Below are 20138 nucleotides of genomic sequence, written 5' to 3'. Positions count from 1 at the left end.
TCGCTTATAGAGTTAATTATATTTTACAGGTTTGATATAATACTATCTCTTTGACTAGAATAGTACGAAAGAGAGAAAAAGAAAAAAAAAGAAAGCGAGACAGAAATAGTCACAAAATACTCGTTTTATCAATAGAAATAAAATGTAAAAGGAAAAGAAAATAAAAATCGTGATGTTGGTCGAATTAATAAAATCGATTTTCTCTATATCCATGCAAGAGAAACTCTTCCCATAGAGGTAACGTAACGATCCCGTACCTCTTTTTTTCATTAGGAATTTTTCCCGGGCGATACGTTGTTCGCACAAAACGGAGTTACATTTGAATACACGATTGCTAAACTTTTTTACTTTGGGTTCGTTCGGTGACCGATACTGGACTCAGTATTACCTTTTTGTTCCCCCCATCCGTTCCATTCGTTTGTTCTGGTTATTCTCCGTCTATCTCTATCTTCATCTTTCTCCTTTTGATTTGACTATGTCTCGTATATTCATCTTTTTCTCTCTATTGCTTTTTATTGCTTTTTTTTCTCTCTCTCTCTCTCTCTCTTTTATTCTTGAAACGTTCGTTGGAAAAATTTCTACGATTTTATGCAGGTCCATTAAGAGAGCAAATTTTTATCTTCATAAATCGATAAGGTTTCGCAAATTCTAGCACGAATATTCGAAAGAAATCTACAAAAAAGTTAAAGAACTTTCTTTCCTACCTCTTTTTTCTTTTCCTCGATCCCTAACTTCTCTTTTTCCGAACGATTAACCGTAAAAAGAAATAAGAACGATAAGCCTCTTTCGACCACCACCGAGATATTACTCGTAATTACCTTCTCGTATCGAGAACCGACGTTTCTCGCAACGGTCCTCGTCGACTCGAGCTTTTCAACGATCGCTAGAATGCTTCCTTTAACTTGACCATACAACGTTGTATTACCCTCTACAAAATGTTGGAAACTTTTGATCTTTCGAGGAAGATTAAATGAGTCACGCGAATTTGTTTGTGCACGCCAACCGCAAGAGCTTTTCGTGTTCTTTTGAGCTTGTAAAAGACGATTAGAAAAATTTTAACGATTTGCTTGCACGGTAAAGTGAATGAACTTCTCATCTATTTCTCTCTTTCTCTCTCTCTCTCGTTCCCATTTTATGTCGATAAAAGCAAAAAACGCGTTAGTTATGAAAAACACGCATTTGATTACTCGTAACAAAGGTAGTAGCAGAAATTACCTATCAGAATGAACGAAAAAAAGGATAAGAGAGGATGAGAGAGAGAGAGAGAGAGAGAGAGACATACTAAAGTACCTAATAAAATTCACTTAGCGTATCTGGTATGAAAGTAAAAGCAAATTGAAATAGTTGTTTGCGATGGTAAAAGCCATCGAATATTATTACTCGTTGGCTTAGCGAGTGAAAGATCGAAGTAAATCCAGCTTCACGAGGTTAGAATGAGAAAAGAATGAGAATGAAGCAGGAATTCGATGATCCCGAGCTCAAATTTTCATATTAACGAGTTGACGATGTACGTCAACGTTGACTATTTTCCTCTCTCTCTCTCTCTCTCTTGATTATGACGAGAAAACGTTGAAACGAAGTCGCGGAATGATTTTTGTTCTCCTTGAAATAAGTAGAAAAATAAGTCGAATAAGTAGAAAAAGAAAAAGTAGAAGGTTCTTTCCGTTTGTAGGATAAATTATGACACAGTCTTTACGAGTCAACGCTGCTTGATCCCTTGGGTCTACGACCTTTTATTTAGTGTCAAAGTGAAAGAAAGAAATCTTTATTCTCGGAGTTGGACGTAAAACCATCTTTTAAGCAGATTTCCAACTGGTATTCTCCTTTTCCTTTTCCTCCTCTCCTTCTCCTCCTCCTTTTCCTCCTCTTCCTCCTCCTCTTCCTCCTCCTCCTCCTCCCGTCTTTCTCTTTCTCCTTCTCTCTTCTTCATCTCCTCTTTCTCTTCTTGCTTCTCTTCATCATCTCTCCCTTCGTTTTTTCAGTTGACGTGAATGGCAGAAAGCTCGGTAACATGAATACGGTTATTAAAATTACGCATTCATATGAATCAAATTAAGGGCGACGACGACGACGACGACGACGCCGACGACGACTACGACGAGGACGAGGACGAGGACAACGACGACGACAACGACGACAACCACAACTATTGCAACTACGACGATAAAGACGAGGACGAGGGTGAGGATGACATTGGTCGGTTATTCATTTATCCATGGTACGTGAATGCGAGAGTTTATATAAATCTTCAGATTCAGTGCATAATCGAGTAATGAGTAACGTCTTTTTCACTGTCTTATGTTAGTCGTCCGTAACTACGCGATGGGGAAGGCATGGGCAAGGTATTACGTTCATCTTTCGGAGTAGGAATTATTCTTTTGACAGAAAATTTTCTGTTAATCAAGTTGAATCTTGGTCGAGATTCATTGGACTGCAAAGAATGAGAGAGAGAGAGAGAGGACGAATGATGAAGGAAGAGAGACCAAGAGAGAGGGAAAGGGAGAGGGAGAAGGTGAGTTAGTGAAAGAGAAGGAGAGAGAGGACACGGCAAGGGTAACGGTGGCCTCGCGATAACCGAGATTAATTCAACGTCACCTGCGAGAACGTATATCTCGTTTATACAGCCGGCGTAAATAGGAGGACACTCGAATAACGTCCAATTAAGACTCGATCCACTATGAATCACCGGTTAACTATTAATTAAAGAGGTTAGACGAAGAATAGCGTTATCTTTCCTTCGTTCGACGAGAAACCTTGTTTCTAATCTTCTTCAAATCCACCTCTTCCTTTTCTCTTCCAGTCTGATCTTCCGAAAGCACAAATTAAGTGAGTGTGTTTGTGTGTGCGACTACGAGAGATAGTGTACACTCTGGTATGTGTGTATGTATGTAAGAGAGAGAGAGGGAGAGGGAGAGAGAAAATAGACGAGAATTTTGGGTACGTCCGACGCATTCATTTCGTTCTATGTATATCTCGATCTCCAATGAGAATACACAGAGTCTATCCATGACCTGAACAAGAGTAATTACGACTGCCAAGTCAACACGCGAGATATCTCTCTCTCATTCGGTTATGTGTAACTTTCAACTCCTACGTTGCACCTCAAAGAAATATTAACCTACTACGATCTCTCCTTTCTCTCTCTCTCTCTCTCTCTCTCTCTGTCTCTTTCTCCCTCTCTTTATTGCTCGCGCAAGCTCGTCTCTCAGTATGTATAGGTATAATCTTAAGTATTCGTCTACATTGGTAACGTGGAAACGTTTGCGCTGATTTTTGTGTGCGCGAGTATAAATATGCTTTTCGCAGCTCATCGTTTCTTGCTGTAAAGCTACATACGTTGAAATTACTCTTGGATTCGCTGAGTTTACTGGATAATATGAATTTCCTGATAAAAAAAAAGAAAAAGAAAAGAAGAAGAGAAAAGAAAGAAAAAGAAAAGAAATTTTCTTTTTCATACCTTTCATCAAGCTGTTATTACTTGTCGTTCTTCATACAAGTAATTACGATTCATCGGGTGGGTTAAAACTCATTTTTAAAACTCCGAATGTGGAAAAGAGGAAGAAAAAATTATAGTTTCAGAATTTTTTGATTCAAAAATATAATATTAGAAGAATAAAAAAACGGACCGCGAGAGAAGGTAGAGAGCGCACGAGAGAGAGAGAGAGAGAGAGAGAGAGAGAAAGAGATAACATCTCAGAGCATAGCATTAATTACTCGAACGTTACATATGCGTACTACGTATATACTTATATACTTACATATGTACATGTCCTTAATGTGTAAACTTTTGTATATATATATATAAGAGAGAGAGAGAGAGAGATATTTAGCCTGAGGGTATCGAGTCGTCGTCAACGCTGTCGATAAGGCAAACAGTCTTTGTTTTATCTCGTTTTGAGTTTTATTTACCGTAAAAAGCTTCTTTATCTTTCCTGACTCTATCTCACAATCAGCTATCATTAGTTCCCATACTCGTCCCCGTTGACTACATGAACTTTGGACCGGAGGAATTAAACGAATGAATTATTTTCGGCAAGCGGTGTGACTTTTCTCTCGTATATTTGGAGGCCATGAATTTTATTCATCTAATTGCGATAATTCTTACCGTATAATATATAACTTCACGCGTCATTGCGATAATACGTCAGTTTCTTTCCTCGCCGTTGAGTTTGAAAAATGATGGATAGTATTAAGTTCTTCGTGAAAACTTTCTATGGGAAATATCTATTATAAATCAAAATTCTTCATAAAGTTTTATATATACCTGCTTATATATATATATATATATGTACAACTATTTATCTATCTAATCTATCTATCCATCGAACATACTCGTTGTTCTATATCCTTCTCCTTTTATCTTCTCCCTCCCTCCATATCATCCTGTGTTTGATCTTGTCCTTTTTAGCTGCATTCTAGACAACACTGTATCCTTGTGTCGACGATGAGAAGCTAGAGGACGATGTAATAATAATCCCATAGCAAATTCGAGCTTCGGTGCGTCGATTCTCGGTGCGAGCGGTTATCGAGGTAAAGCCGTTCGAAACGAAAGACAAGTGACACGTCGGTGATATATTATCCTCGTAAAAGCAACGAGTGAGTTTCCCTCTTGTTGCTACTACTACTACTACTACTAGCACCACTACCATCATCACCATCACCACCACCAATACCGAGTAGAGCACTCTACCGTAATCTCCGAATGTCTCCGATGCTACTAACGACATCACCGCCATCAGGATAAATAGCAGGATGCTTGTATCATCCCTTCTGACATACTATCTCTCTCTCTCTCTGTTTTGGTATTACATGTAATAGGCATACTCCTTCCTTATTTCTCTTTCTATGCTTCAAGCTTCAAATTCGCTCTTGGACCATTTATTCAGACTATTATCGTTCCGTTAATTACGACGAATGTATGTACCTACTATACGTTCATTAAACACGATTAATCGAGTTAAATGTTTGATTCAATATTTAAACACGATTTTTATTATCTACCAACATTTTTATTGTAATCATTCCTGTATACCTATAACTCGTATATTTTTTTTTTGAAATATCATCTAATGAAATGCATTTTGATGAACTGATCTACGAAATAATGGTACTTCGCGAGAACGAGCGAAAATACCGTAACATTGCCCCCAGAGAAATTCTCGAATGTCTCGGATGCACAATACCCTGTTTCCTTCTTCTTATTCTTTTTATACTTTTTTTCCTCATTTTCCTTCCTTCTTTTCTTCCTTCTTTCCAGCCCAACGAACATCACAGCGGCCGACGTTAGATAAAAATCTCTTGGTTCGTCCTTTTCAAAAGCACCTCTTTCTCTCTCGCTTTCTCTTTCTCTTTCTTTCTTGGAGATACGAAAAAATCGTCTGCGTGATAACGAAGAACTATATTGCTAAATATATATATATATACATATTACCTTTAACATTAGGTTATTTATCAAAAGATACATGTTCTTACTTATATATACATTTAAATCCAATATATTAAAAATATCAAAATTAAACGTACAAAATAATTAATATGTAATGTTAATTCGCGTATATAATTAATTAATATACAGGGGTTTTTCTGGCTAAAGGAAGCCATTTAAATATTCTATTTGTTTTTAATCATACGAAAAATGTTTAATTGTAAAACATACTTTAATTGATTTTAAAAGAGATATTTATCATGCAAAACAAATTTTTTTATCTTTTATATATTATTAATTAATATAATGAAAATATTTAAATTTTTTCCTACAGCTGGGACATGCTGTGTATACTATAATAAATATAATTTATATGGCTATGTTTCTCTTTGTATTTCTATGTACCTATACGCATACATATAATATTTATATCTATAAATAGCTACTGACCATAAACAGGGACGTACATGACCTAAGCTAACAATGTAAATGCTACCTGTACTTGGAACGGAGAGATGACCGGAACTCGGAACAGAATGAAACAAAGAGAGAGAGAGATAGAGAGAGAGCTAGAGTTTGTGTATATGTGTGCGTTACAGTGCTAAATACGTTATGTTAATGTCCAAGATGATTACTTAGCTCAATTTTCTACAGACCTATAGACAAAGCCTTAAATACCATTTCCTTAACATAGCAAATAATTATCTGTAGTTTATTTAAAATATATGTAATCTCACTGTGAGACTGTTAATAAAAATGAATACAATATAATAAAGGACAAATGAATAGAAGTGAATAAGTGTCTATATGTTTTTCATACTTCAACTAATAACTAATATTATTCGTTGTACTTCTTTTCTCGACTTAATTTTTCGGCTTTTTTCTCTTAGTTCATGCACGTACAGAGTATATTCACGCAGACACACGCTTTCACACTAACCATATATCTGAAGATAAATCTTGCTAGCAAGTTTTCTCGACCATTATATCAAATAAAATGTTATTCCACACACACACACACACACATCTTTGAATGATCGAGCATTCTTTCCTATTGCTCCATCATTTCCGCTCAACGAATATCAAAAGTAGTTTGAAAATGAGAGAAGCCACGTAAAGATAGAGAGAGAGAGAGAGAGAAAGAGAGAAAAGGAAATAAAATAACGTGAAGAACATGAGACTCTTGTAAAAGTGAACTTTTTCATTAGAATATTTTTTCAAGATCGAAGAGGAAGAGAAAAGTAAAATAAAATAAATTGAAGAAAGAAAATAGTAAAAAAGGAGGCAAAAAGAGAGAGAGAGAGAGAGAGAGAAAAAATTGAAAAAGGGAAATTGTAGTTATTTAAATCTCTCGAGGGTGAAACCACGACTACACCAAGCGAAAAATTAGGAGTAACGGTATAAGAGCAACACCTGGTGGTGCTACCGTCCGATGAATGACGCGAATTAATGGCATATGGCACGAGCGTGTCGCGTGGAGAAATTTTTTACAATCACGCGTAGAGGAGTAAGGCTACGATTGGGTATTTTCTTCTTTCTCTCTCTCTCTCTCTCTCTCTCTCTCTCTCACTCTTTTTCATTCTCTCTTCCTCCTTTCATTTTTTCTCTCGTTCAATCTTTTTTTTCTCGTTCTCCTTTCTCTTTTATCTTTTCTTTTCTTTTTCTTTTTTGTATTTCAGCGTAACGCAGCAGCAGACGTACCATATGCGCCCGCTCTTGGACGGAAATATGAACGGATATGCATAATAGGAGAGAAAGAGAAAGAGAGAAAAAGATGGTGCCTCTCGTGCACTTCGAAACAATCGAACGTGAATGACAATGAGAATACTTTATCCATACGTCACTGCGGGGGTGCGCACGTATCTATATATTCTCGTACTACATACATCATACCTATATGCATATGTACAAGTGTGTATACGCGTATGTAGTATTTACCTTACTTACACACGTGCCCATGTTTTTCCCGTCCAAAGCGCGTCAGCGTGAACACACGTATATGTATACGTGTTTATAGGTTCCTTCGCGTTGCATTGCATTGCATTGCGTTGCGTTGCGTTGCGTTACGTTGCGTTGCGTTAACACGAAAAGGGGTGGCTTCGTCGTTGCTTCAATCTCGAGTAACGAAATGCGCCGGCGCCCCTTTTACCCCTATCTTTTATACGTCTCGTTTCTAAAGTCGAGCTTATCCTACGTGGATTCGGATTCATCGCGTTTAACGCACCGGAAAATATGAATATCTTTTATTTCGGACCGAGAAATCTTGCGATTGGTAATTTTTAATTACTTATTGCCTTCCCTTTTCACTCTCATTTCGATTCATTCGTTTAAGGGAAAGGTGAAACAAAACATCAAATTTATTCTTTCTTTTGTTGTTTCCGTTTGGATTCGTTCCGTAAGAATAAGAAGATTGTTAAAAACGTTTAATGAAACTGTTAGAATATTATCTCCACGTATAGAAAATAATCTTATGGATGTTTAACGTCAACTCGATTCGATTTATATAAACATATGTGTACGTTTCGTTCGTATGTGGAAACGATAGCAGCAGTCGTAATCCATGAAATTGCTTGAAAAGGTCGAAAGTTGATATACAAAAAATAAAATCGAGAGAGAGATAGAGACGGAGAGAGGGAGAGAGAGAGAGAGAGAGAGAAAAAAAGGACTTTTGACCTGCTTCGACAAGCAAGAGTGAACAGGACTAATTCTCTACAGAGAGATCAGTTCAACGAGATGGAGCAAGGAATTCGAAAAACTAAAAACGGGAAAATTGAGTTATGAAATTTTTTTTCAAAACTACTGCATTCCGTATTTCTGTCTGTCTATCTCTCTCTCTCTCTCTCTCTTTTTCTTTTTTCTTTTTTGCTTTTCCTTTTTTACTTTTCGTTCATTCAAAGCCACTTTGTATGTGCATGATTCAACAGTAGTTTAAACGAGATTCGACAGAGGAAAAGAGACAGAGAAAGAGAAAGAGAAAGAGAAAGAGAAAGAGAGAAGGAGAGAAAGAAACAGACAGATAGAATAAACGAACAATCCTTTCTAAAACGAATAGACAACAAAACGTTCACAAAAGCATATTTCAAAGCAGTTTTTAATGCCAGGACGGGCGAATGGCGAACGGATTTAGAGGTGATCTTTTTCAAGTTCAAAAGTAGGAAAAAAGAAAGAAAAAAAAAAAAAGGAAAAAGAAAATTTATATAGAATTTATGTGAAGTTCATCGTCGTAATAAGGATAAAACGTTGAATGCATTTTGAGAAAGGGACAAAGGTAATTATTTTTTGCGGTTCGATTTCTACGACAAAAGAGTAACAAAAAATGAAACAAAGAGAGAAAGAGACAGAAAGACAGAGTAAAAGAGAAAAAGAAAGAGAACGAGAACGAGAACGAGAGAGATAGTTATTTCGGGGATGAAATTCTCTTTCTTTCTCTCTCTCTCTCACTCTATCTAAAGTGCAGCGAATCTCCGGATGCAATTCGGTTGTGTTGCTGTAGTTTCGTCCGCCATGTTGCAGCTAGTATATCGACTAAATATCTCTCCCTCTCTGTCTACGGATCTATCTATCCAACTATAACTGTATCTATGGTTCTCTGTATTTCCCCCACTCGTGTCTACTGTCCATCCTATTTCTATCTCTCTCTCTCTCTCTCTTTCTATTTGTCCTTATTCTACCACGAAGAGAACTAGAAAGACCCAAGTAAAACTTTTAAATGCCATTGGATTCGTTCGATGCTAAACGTTGCTTTATTTCTCTCTAACTAATTCGCAAAGTAAAGTGCCATAGGAGCGTGAAAATGTACGAGAGAACACCTAACACAGTCTCTATTCTCGGCGTATTTCCTGGTGCAAAGCTACCTTAAAGCCGTGCATATGCGTTACCTACAGTTTCCGTAAGTACGAATTCATTTCTCCCCTCTGTTTCCAACTTTACTTGCTACCACCCTTGCTTCCTTTCCTTTCCTTTCCTTTCCTTCCTTCCTTCCTTCCTTCCTTCCTTCGTGATACTCTCCGACACGTACTATTCTATTCCCTCTTCCTACTATATCTTTCTCTCTTCTTCTACACGCGTTCCCTTTCACCCCTCTTTTCTGTCTTTCACCCTTTCGAAACCTTCCACGCAGTCGCTCCTTCATATTTCCCTATATATATATAGTTATATAGTTATGTATATGTACACACGTATGCATACGTATTCCGGAAGGTTGCGAAGCTCCGCGGACTTACGTATTACAATAATCAACACGCAAATCCTTCGGAAGAGCGGATGTACAAAGGAGTGAACACGAATGAGAGAGAGAGAGAAAGAGAAAGGAGCTGTGCTCTGTCATACTCAGGATATGGATACGAGGACCTACCTACCACTTCTCAAACATTCCCCTCTTTATACGTGCTTCTATAATTCCTTAGTGATCCTACTATAAGATATAACGTTTTTCAATAAAATTCATTCACATTTGTTTGCCGTTCTTGTAGACACTCATTAATTTTTTTTAAATATGAATAAAATACGATGTATATTTATTGTTAATTTATCTATGAGTTAGAACATTTGAATAGATCATTATTAAATCTCTCATCTATTTTATACTCATAAGGATATTATATTTTTGGTTCTGTGAATTCAATTCGAAAGTTAGTTTTATAGTTTGTCTCAGGATGAAATGAAACGATGAATAATAGAGTCAAATTTCTATTTGATTATATAAGATTTGCAGTAACTTGTAAAAGTGAAACTAACGAAGTAATCATTCAAACAATTAATATTTTAAACAATAGAAATATGAACTTTTATTATATTTAATGATAAAAATATTTGATTCTTGTGTATTCAGATAATTATATGGTAGAAGGAGTTAATATTCATTAAATACATATCGTTTCTCTACGAAGTAAATTACCACATCGTATTATATTTTCATTACAAATGTTTACTTTTTCCCACGCAGATGTACGTATAACGAAGAAGCTTTTCATATAAAGGATAATTAATTTTCAACTGTATAGTACAAACTGTTTATGAAAAATATTTGTTGACTGCTTCATTAATTAGTTATTATATAATATAATGAACCTTTTTAATCTAATAAACATCAGTCGATTATATTGCTTTATCATCTAATGAATTTAATCTCATTTTAGCACTTAATTACGTTAATGTAATACATAGATAAGATATTATTTATTTTTCCATATAATTGAATGTATTAAAAATGTATTTTTAATTTACTATCATTTTACTTCGCAATTCATTTTTATTAACAATATTTAAGAAGAATCGATTCCTGTGTTATTAGCAATTTTATTACTTGCGATATTACGATACACTTCATCGACGATTATTCGCGGATATAATAAAGATGATATACGCATAGATACACACATATAGAAGACGGTATAATTTTTGACGTTGGCGAAACGCCGGAGGACACTCATTGAAAGGCGAGGATAATGGGAGAGTCCAAGGTACGTTATCCAAAACGAGTCTGAACTCTTTCTGAATTTTTACATTATGGGGCTTGAGTTAACAGTTCTTCCTTCTAAATTCTTTTTCACGATTATTCCTTGTCATTTTTGAAGCGAAATTTTGTAGGCGACGGTAATGATAAAATTTTATGAAACGACATGAAATGAGAGAGAGGTTCTAATTTAGTAGTTGTATGGATGTGTATATATGTGTATGTATGAGATACATCGAAAGATAATTATTACGAGATGCGTATGTTCATGGAAGATGAACAGGGATGTAACATACTTTGAAAATATTCGACATACCTTAAATGATTGTTAATTAATGGAAGGAAACGTGTATTGAAGTTTAAAAGCACCGTAAGACTGGCTCATTGTTCTCTATGAAATTCGCTTTTATTGATTGTTGTTTATATGACTTTTAGAAGAATAAATTCTATTTATTTTCAGTATTATTTTCTTTATGCATGTGAGGGTGAGAGAAAATTCGAGAGTAAACAGAGAAGCAGTGTTTTCTGTCTCGTATGAAAGAAAAGAAATTGAAGACGTAAATAATGAAGAGTAGTTAGTATTAATGTATTATTTTTAAATTTTCTTCATCCTAAACATAATATATCAATAGTATTCAAAATAAAATTTAATAAGAGTAATGATGTAGAATTTTAAGGAACATTGTATATATGAATCAATCGATTATTTTTCACATGATAATACGAGTTTTACTTCTATCGCATGTGGAAGTCACGCAAATTCGTTCTTACTTTTCATTTTATTTTATTTTCACTTTATTATATTTTTCTTTTACACTAACTTCACTCTTCGTACGAGCTAAGGATAACGAAACTGGTTAAAAGAAGGTAAAGAAGAAGGAGAAGGAGAAGGAAAAGGAGGAAGAGGAAGAGGAGGAGGAGAAGGAGGAGGAGAAGGAGGAGGAGGAAGAGGATGAAGAAGAGCAGAAAGAAGATCTACTCGCCGTTCCTTCTTTATTTGACCGGTATTGAAAAGTTTTTCTTCTTTCACGAGATGTTTGAATCTCTACGGAGATCACGTCGAGCACTACTCAGTGATCCTACGTCGAAAGGGTTTTCCCTTTGACCCTCTCTTATTTTTCTCTCTCACTTTTTCACACACATTCATTCACTCACTCTCTCTCTCTCTCTCTTTTTATCGTTTCGAAGTCGATCGTTCGTTCGGTAGCCACGTTTCGACGTTTCGACGAAAATATCCGTTTACGAGGACGAATCCTTTGGTAAACGATGCTGCTTCTACCATTCCTAAACGATCTACGACGAGCAAAAGAGATTCGGAAACCTTTAAGAGAAATGAAAAAAAAGGAAAAAAAAGGGAAAAACACACAGGAAGTAAAAAGAAACATATAGAAAGAGAGAGAAAGAGGAAAAGGAAGAGAAAAAGGTTGCCTTACTGGAGAAACTCGCAAATATTCAGGACACGTAACGCACGTTCGCACCATCTCGCGTATCTCTTATACGTTACTGTGTTGAATTAAATTCAAATCCTACGTATATGTAAATATACATATATTATATGCACGTATCTCTACATATATATATATATACGTTTACGTATATATCTCATTCGTATAGCAACGATTGAGAAAAAAAGCGAAAGAGTGAAAGAAAGAGAGTATCTAAGTGGTAGCTCTCGCTCATGCTTTTTTTATTGAACGCGTAAGGGCTCGAAAAATATCTCGAGGCAAAGGTGCATTAACTCGACAAACTTTTTCTACCTAGCCTAGTTGAATTGGATCGTGCGTAGAATAACGAACGTTTTATGAGACGTCGTCGTCGTCCATCGGTACGATAAAGTTTCGTCGTATTGTACGATGAAAAGATTCTCATAACGAGGATACTCTTGCCTTCTTTCCTTCCTTCCTTCTTTTTCTTTTTCATCTTACGCTTAAGTAATTAATAAGTATTAATTTCAATTTTTTTTTGTACTCGTACGTATCGATGTAACAAAATTACGAGCCATTTTTTGAATTTGTTTTAAAAAAACTGGTGTGTGTACTTACGTACGCACGTAAGAAGTTATACTTCTTTGCCGTACCAAAACGAACATAACCTCAATAACCTCAAAAATAACTTCAAAAAAAAAACTTCAAAGAAAAAAAATAACTAAAAAAAAAATAATTATTATTATATATATTATTTAAGAAAGAATAAAAAAAAGAAAAAGAAAATATCAAAATATAGATATCAGTCCACACTAAATATAAGAGAGATATATCGAATTACTTGACGCGTCAACAGCCATGGCGCGGTTACAGCATTAGTTCTCGCTTCGATCATTTATGTAAAGCAGCGCTGAGTACGATTAGTATTTGGATGGGTGACCCGCTTGAGAAAAAAAGGGGAAGAAGAAAAGAAGACAACTTCATGCCGTACACTTGAAATCGCTTTGCCGCGCGTCGTAAATATCGACAAACTTCATGGTGTCGTTTAACCAGACGCTCGGAACAAAATCACTCCCCATTACATTTTCCCCAACGCGCCAAAAGAAGTATAACTTCAAAAAAAGAAAGTGTCGTTGGAGATTCTCTGATAATAAACGAATAAAATTAGTTAAATCCAATGACAATGAAACTATAATAGCTAATGAAAATACGCATACGTAACAAGCACGTAGACAAAATTCTTCTTTTTCTCATAATTCTCCTTCTCGCGAGAATACTTTCCTATTCATGGTTGACGAGTTTACACTCGTGTCACGCAACCAAATGCAATGTCGCTTTATCACGCATGTTGATACAGACCTATATATTCTAGTGTACTTTGTAAAATTTCGACTGTCATAAAGCTACCACGAGTTTACATTTATATGCAAATAGTATATACCTACATAATATACCTATGCATCCCCACGTATGTATGTATGCATGTATCTATGTATGTATATATATATATAGACGTCGGTCTATTTTAATTTTCCGCTTTAAAATAAAATTGCCGTTGGTGGATGCATCATTTTTTCTACCGAGACTGTGACATAATTCACGACGTATTCTCATTAGAGCGGTTCGAAACGTAAATTATGAGAAAAAAAAAAGAAAAACGAGATAGAAAGGCGGATAGTCAGGCAGACGGACAAACGAACGAACGAACGAACGGACGGACGGATGGACGAACGAACGTACAAACTGAAATAGGATTTTGTTCGATACGAGCACGCACCTACCAGTGAAATAACGTAGCAATTTTGTAATCGGCGTACGGTCAATGACATATTACTAAAACGTTTCATACCAGTTTTATTTCCATTCTTCTTTATTGGAACACCAACGTAGCCTCTGCGAGTGACGCGCGTATGAACGATGGTGTATGCGCGTATGTTCGGTTATCAGTCGCAGCCCAGAACAATATGAAAAATAGACATCGTTGTATACCTCTCTCTGTCTTTCTCTCTCTTACACATTTTTTTTTAGAAATTCTTTCACTATCTATTTCCCAGGAGATCTATGCATTGCCTCGTTGTTTAAATAAATTAAATATTTTACCGTAGGATGAATAAAAAAACGTAGAGAAAAGGGGAACGAGAAAAAATTAAATTTGATTTGCCGTCTTGGTTGCGAAAAGATTAACATAAAAAAGAATAGAAAATAAGAAGTAGAGATAGTCGGTGAGAAAATGTGGATAAATGTGTGTGACGTGCGAGATAATACATTTATCATTTCGGTGAGACAGAAGAGGCTGGAAAGAGATACGGAAAGATAATAAGACGAGAGTGAAAAGTGTAGAAGAAGGAATGAGAAAGAGAGGAGAAGAAAAAAAGAGAGAGAGAGAGAGAGAGAAAAGAGGGTGGTAGGAAAGAAAAAAAAAGAGACGAAAAAGAGCAGACAGGGAGGCAGACAGAAAGGCGAAGACATGAAAAGAAACGAGAGAGAGAAAGAAAGAAAGATTCGTTCCCTACGAGCACTCTCATGACCCTGGTGCCTACGTCTACCCTTCGTTGGTACACTACTTTTTACTCTCTTTCATTTGTCTTGCTCCGAGTGGTTAGAAAGCTGATCCCAATTAAAACAAGTAGATATGCCGCGGTAGATATCAGCCCTAAAGGGGTGCGAAGCGAAGTGGAGAGAAGGGGATTCGACTCCTCTCCTTCATTGGTGAATCCTCCGAGCTTTTCAACGAGTATGCTTGGTGTCGTGTGCTGCAATTGCTCTTGGAGAAAGACAAAGATAAAGATGGAATGAAAGAGAAATATATACATATATAAGGAGATGGAAAGAGAAAGAAAGAGAAAGAGAGTATCCAGGGTCGTTATGAAAATTGGAAGGCATCCAAAACCACCATTGGAACTCGCGTTAAGTTCAAAGAAGAAAATATGCGCTTATTGTTCGAGAAGATGATAGATCACTTGCTTGCTTCCCATCACATCTTTCGTTTACCCAATTCCATATCTTTCCCTCTCTCTCTCTCTGTCTCTCTTCTGGTTTTTACTATCGAATTTCTCCTTAATTTCCATTTGTTATTTATAAGTTATTCGTCCGAGACGAAATTTATACATCGATGTAAATAACGTATCTCAATGGTAAGAGTCGCGACGAGTACCATTCGTATATCTAACTATCGTAAAAAAAAGCATTCTCGTAAATCGTTACGAACTTTAGCTGTTCTGTGTTTAACAGGAACGTTTAATGCTCTTGAGGACGATCGATTTTCACTTTTTAACGGCTCGGAAGAGAGAGTCGTTAAATAAAAGGCGAGCGTGCGAAAAAAAGATAATAAAGGGATGGATTATAGCATAACCTTGGTATAAACCTTCCCCTTCTCTCACCAAATAAGTATATGTATATGTAGTATATGTATATATGTATTATCTATACTCAAGGATTTGTAAGTATATACATAGATACATATATACAAGTACGTATTGTATATATATATACATATGTTTCTATAGTGCACATGACACATATTGCTGAGGAATGACCAGGATCTGCATTTTATATGCATTTACATAGAATGTCGGATACTGTATGGCACAGTTCAAATCTGCATAGATGGATATATAGTACGTATATATAAGGAAGTTATAGACGTCGTCGTGTATTTCACGTTCATATAATACACCCCAGCCACACATATTTTTCGCATCATGCAAAATTCGAACGTGTGAGATATGCTCTCGGTTCGTGATTACTATGGAAATGCCATGGATCGATTTTTTACGAACTTTACAAAATGATTGTTCAGAAAGATCGAATTTTTTTTTTATTCTAATTTAGAATACCTGTCAAATTTAACTTAACACAGAGAGGCGTTTCTCGATTCGTGTAAAAGTGTCCCTAATAATATGACTTTATTGAAAAACGTAATATGTTTTATTTAATAATAGGGAAGTTCAATTGGTTGTGACGTAAAAAGCCAAGCGTAACCATCGAAATTTGTATAATGATCGAATACGGCAGTTGAATGCATGGCGCTTTAGCTTAACACGACTTTGAATGGTCTCGCCACGGGCACCAAATTAGCAGAGCAAAAGATCGAGAGAGACTGTGTACAGTAGATTTCAAATTGAAGAAAATGAGAAAGAGAAAGAAGGGTAAAAGAGTGCAAAGGGCCATTTAAGTCGAAGGGCTCATTAAAAATCGTTGACTTTCTTCGAGGTTATATAATCCCTCTTTCTCCCTTTCTCTCTCTTGGTTGTACTCTTGGTAACTGCATCAACATTTGAAACGACATCTACAAACGATCCGCCATCTCTTACACGGCCCCTTTTTTTCCCCTTCTCTTCGCACGAGGGAGAAGGGAAGGGCCCGTATAGTAGGAACGAAGAATGTTTCACACGTACAGAGACCATGGTGAATTAGTGTTGTGGTCCTACTGCTTTGCGGTCGTTCTATAGGCTCTGGTATTGAATCTTCGAACAAACGAACTCACGACATAATAATTATGTGGGTCCTCTTTTTCCCTTCTTTTCTACTTTTTTTTTATTGCTTTCTTCCTATTTCGAAATGCATCCTTTTACTTTTCTTTCTTTCTTACTTTAAATTCCTTTGAAACTATGATATCAATTGTTTATATCTAATTTACAATCTATTGTATTGTCAGTCGCTTTTTACATTTAAATAGCAATCTTAATGATAAAAAATATCGTAATAATTACAATTGCTTGTTATTTCACTTATTTCTTTCTCTGTTTTATAGAATTTCTTCTTCTTTTGTTCAAAGAATTTTCTTTTATTTTTTCCTTTAAGTTTTTATAGAAACTAAGATATTTTTAACGTGTACGTTGCATCGGCATCGATTTTTATTTTTAAATTAGAGTTATAAATAACGAAATAAACTATACTGGATAATATTCTAGAAACCTCGAAGAGTACTAATTAATTTTTACAGAGTTTTTAAACAATGATGAAATTAAAAACAATCCATCTCCATGGCCACCATGCCGACGAGGAGTTGAATGTATTTATTTTATTTGATTAATTATACAAAAATCGTGATCCAATATTTTTCATCCCTATTATATCGCAATTTTAACGATAGGAAAAGCTGAGGTAATAACAATTATTCCTTTTTCTTCCTTGCATTCTTTTTTCTTCCTTTTATTTCGAAGAATATCTTTTTCTTTTTTCATTTTAGGTTTTCCTAATAACTATCAGTTAGTTAACAAGATTGACGAAGTAGTTTCGATTTCTATTATTTAGCAATCTTAATAATAGAAAAAAGGTATGGTAGTTAGAACATAAAGAGAGTATATAAAAGAATAGAGAATGAAATGGTCCCTTTTTTGCGATTTATCGGAAAACGATATACGCTTGAAGGATTACTACAGGATACTTCCGTAACAACGATGGCCGCGGAGTACAACACTGATACGTGATATATCGTCAGATGCGTGAGACATGTACGGGTCAGAAACACCCCCTCACTCCTTCACCCCTTCTCTTCTTGTCCTGCCATCCGTTCCTCTGCTCGGCCGTATCTAATTGGCTAAGCTGTCGTACGCAGAGTAAATACAAAATCGATGTTACGTATCAGTTACACAACTGTGTAAGTAAAAGTTTCTTCTAAATTAAGTACTTCTTGAAAAAATACTATATTATATTTAACAAACAAACTGTTGTTCTTTATTCTCCTATTTTATTTCGTCTATGTTCAATCATAATAATATAATCAATCATAAGAGATGAAAATGTGATTATTTATCTCTTTTAACGAGATAATTATTTATTTGAATTTAATAACCATTATTTTAGAAAAAGCATTAATGGTAGCGTGTAAAAGCATTAACAAAAATCATACTTTTCTCTTAAACATGATTTTTCCCATTAAAAATTTGTTTGAGTAATAATTCATTGTCAGATTAGTATAAGTATTAGTTAGTGATTATCGGTTGATAAATAACATTACTAGTTTACGCGTTTTGTGCTTTACCATTTTTGAGCAAGTGTCATTTCCAGCCAACGTATACCGATGACAGCACACGGTATAGAATTCGTTGAATGTCTACAAATTATACCGAAATATTTGCGTTTCTTTTTTCTGAGTTAACAATTTGTTTTCGTAAAGTAATTGATGAAACTATAAAATGTACAATATTGATGCCAATTATGATGTTAGCAATTGATTTCTTATACTTTATTTATCACTAATAAAAATTTTACTTGATCGCGAAGAAAAATTCACGTATGAAAATGGTACATGCAGCACGAGAAACACGTTAATATAAAATATTAAAATAATACTAAATCTGAAAATGATCAACGAATAATTCGTTAGTCGAAGTATTTGATAAAAATAATTGTTAATTGGACACTAGCGAGTATACTTCAGTAATACAATCGTCGTAATGCTTACGATATTATACGAGCTCGAACATAACAATTCATCGAAGTTACCGAACAAAAGAGAAATAGAAAGAGAAAGAAAGAAAAAAGTGTGTGACTTTCTTTCGGTGAAAAATTAATTATGCATTCCATCGAGTGTAAAAATGTTGGACTATAGAGTGTGCTAGTTTAAGATCCACTTGTTCTCTTCTTCTTATTATTCTTCTTCTCTTATCGATGAAAAGTTGTATTCAGGGAGAAAGAAAGGAAGACAGAAAAATAAAAAAGGTAAGAACATAGAAACGAACAAAAAGATTGCCGAGAAAAAAGAATATACTTTCTCTATGTCTTTTTACTATAAAAGTCTATGAAATTTTTGTTCTTAAAACGTGTGAAATTAACGAGGAAATATATCGAGCGAATGAGACACAGAAAGTGGAAGAGGAGAAGGAAACGAGTGACCGAAGGTAGATAAGTTTGAGCACGTAAACAAGAGTTCATCAATCATCGAATTGCAAGAAACGATACGGAAAAGTCCATTGTTGATAAAGTGAGAAAGAGAAAAAAAAAGAGAGAGAGAGAGAGAGAGAGAGAGAGGATCGTAAGATCGTGATATTTTTTATCTTCTTTTGTCTTTCCTTTCTCTTTCTCTATTTTTCTATCTCACTTTTTCGTGCTTATTCTCGGAAAAGCCTCGTCCTTCTTTCGACGTATATCTGTTCATATATAAATCTTCAGATGCTTTTGCCCAAAACATTCCAACTCAAGCAAATAGGTCAATTCTTCCCCGTGTAATCGAAAATTCACGAGCTACTTTTGAAATATACATATATGTTACGGTCAATATATATATATATATATTAGACATAATACAGATTGCCAGAAACATTCTATAAAATGCCTACTATGATTTTGCAATGTATATTTCGAGCATGTTCTTCATAAATTGCTCAGAAAATCTATAGAATGACAAAAGGGCTTTTAATTAATCTATAAAACGTACTTTAATAATGGTTAAAGCACAGAGGGGAGCGAAATAAAATGTTTTTAAATTTGTATAAGTAAAAAACCCTAAAAAATCCCTAAAGCAACCATGACAAAACCGTCAAAAAATATCTCCCAAAAAATGTTGAAAAAATCCTCAACAAAACCCTTCAAAAATTTTTGAAAAAATCCTCAACAAAATTCTCAAAAAATCCCTCAAAAGACCCTGAGAAAACACTGATAAAACCTGAGGGGAGAAACGTTTACTGAAGTATATTTTAAAGATTAACCGAAACTTGTTAAGGACATCGTAAATAAATTCTTAAATTTCCATGGTTTGTTTCATTTACACGAGCTTAAGATCACTTCGTCTTTCCCCGCGTGCTCTTTAATACAGTCAACTGAAGCATATATTTTAGATCTGGCCAATCTATACAATGCCTTGATTATATATACATGAATGTCCCACCTA

At 35.1% G+C, this 20138-nt stretch overlaps 1 protein-coding gene across 5 annotated transcripts in view; it reads right to left on the bottom strand.

Annotated features, from left to right (window-relative positions):
* Positions 1 to 20138, bottom strand: part of LOC122516527 (nephrin-like) — a 243052-nt gene that overhangs the window by 25887 nt on the left and 197027 nt on the right. The window lies entirely within an intron of this gene.

Source organism: Polistes fuscatus, unplaced genomic scaffold (genome assembly GCF_010416935.1).
Source record: "Polistes fuscatus isolate 324 unplaced genomic scaffold, CU_Pfus_HIC Scaffold2, whole genome shotgun sequence".
Lineage (NCBI taxonomy): Eukaryota > Metazoa > Arthropoda > Insecta > Hymenoptera > Vespidae > Polistes > Polistes fuscatus.
Note: the sequence above shows the minus strand (reverse complement) of the source record. Positions and strands in the feature narration are given on the sequence as shown.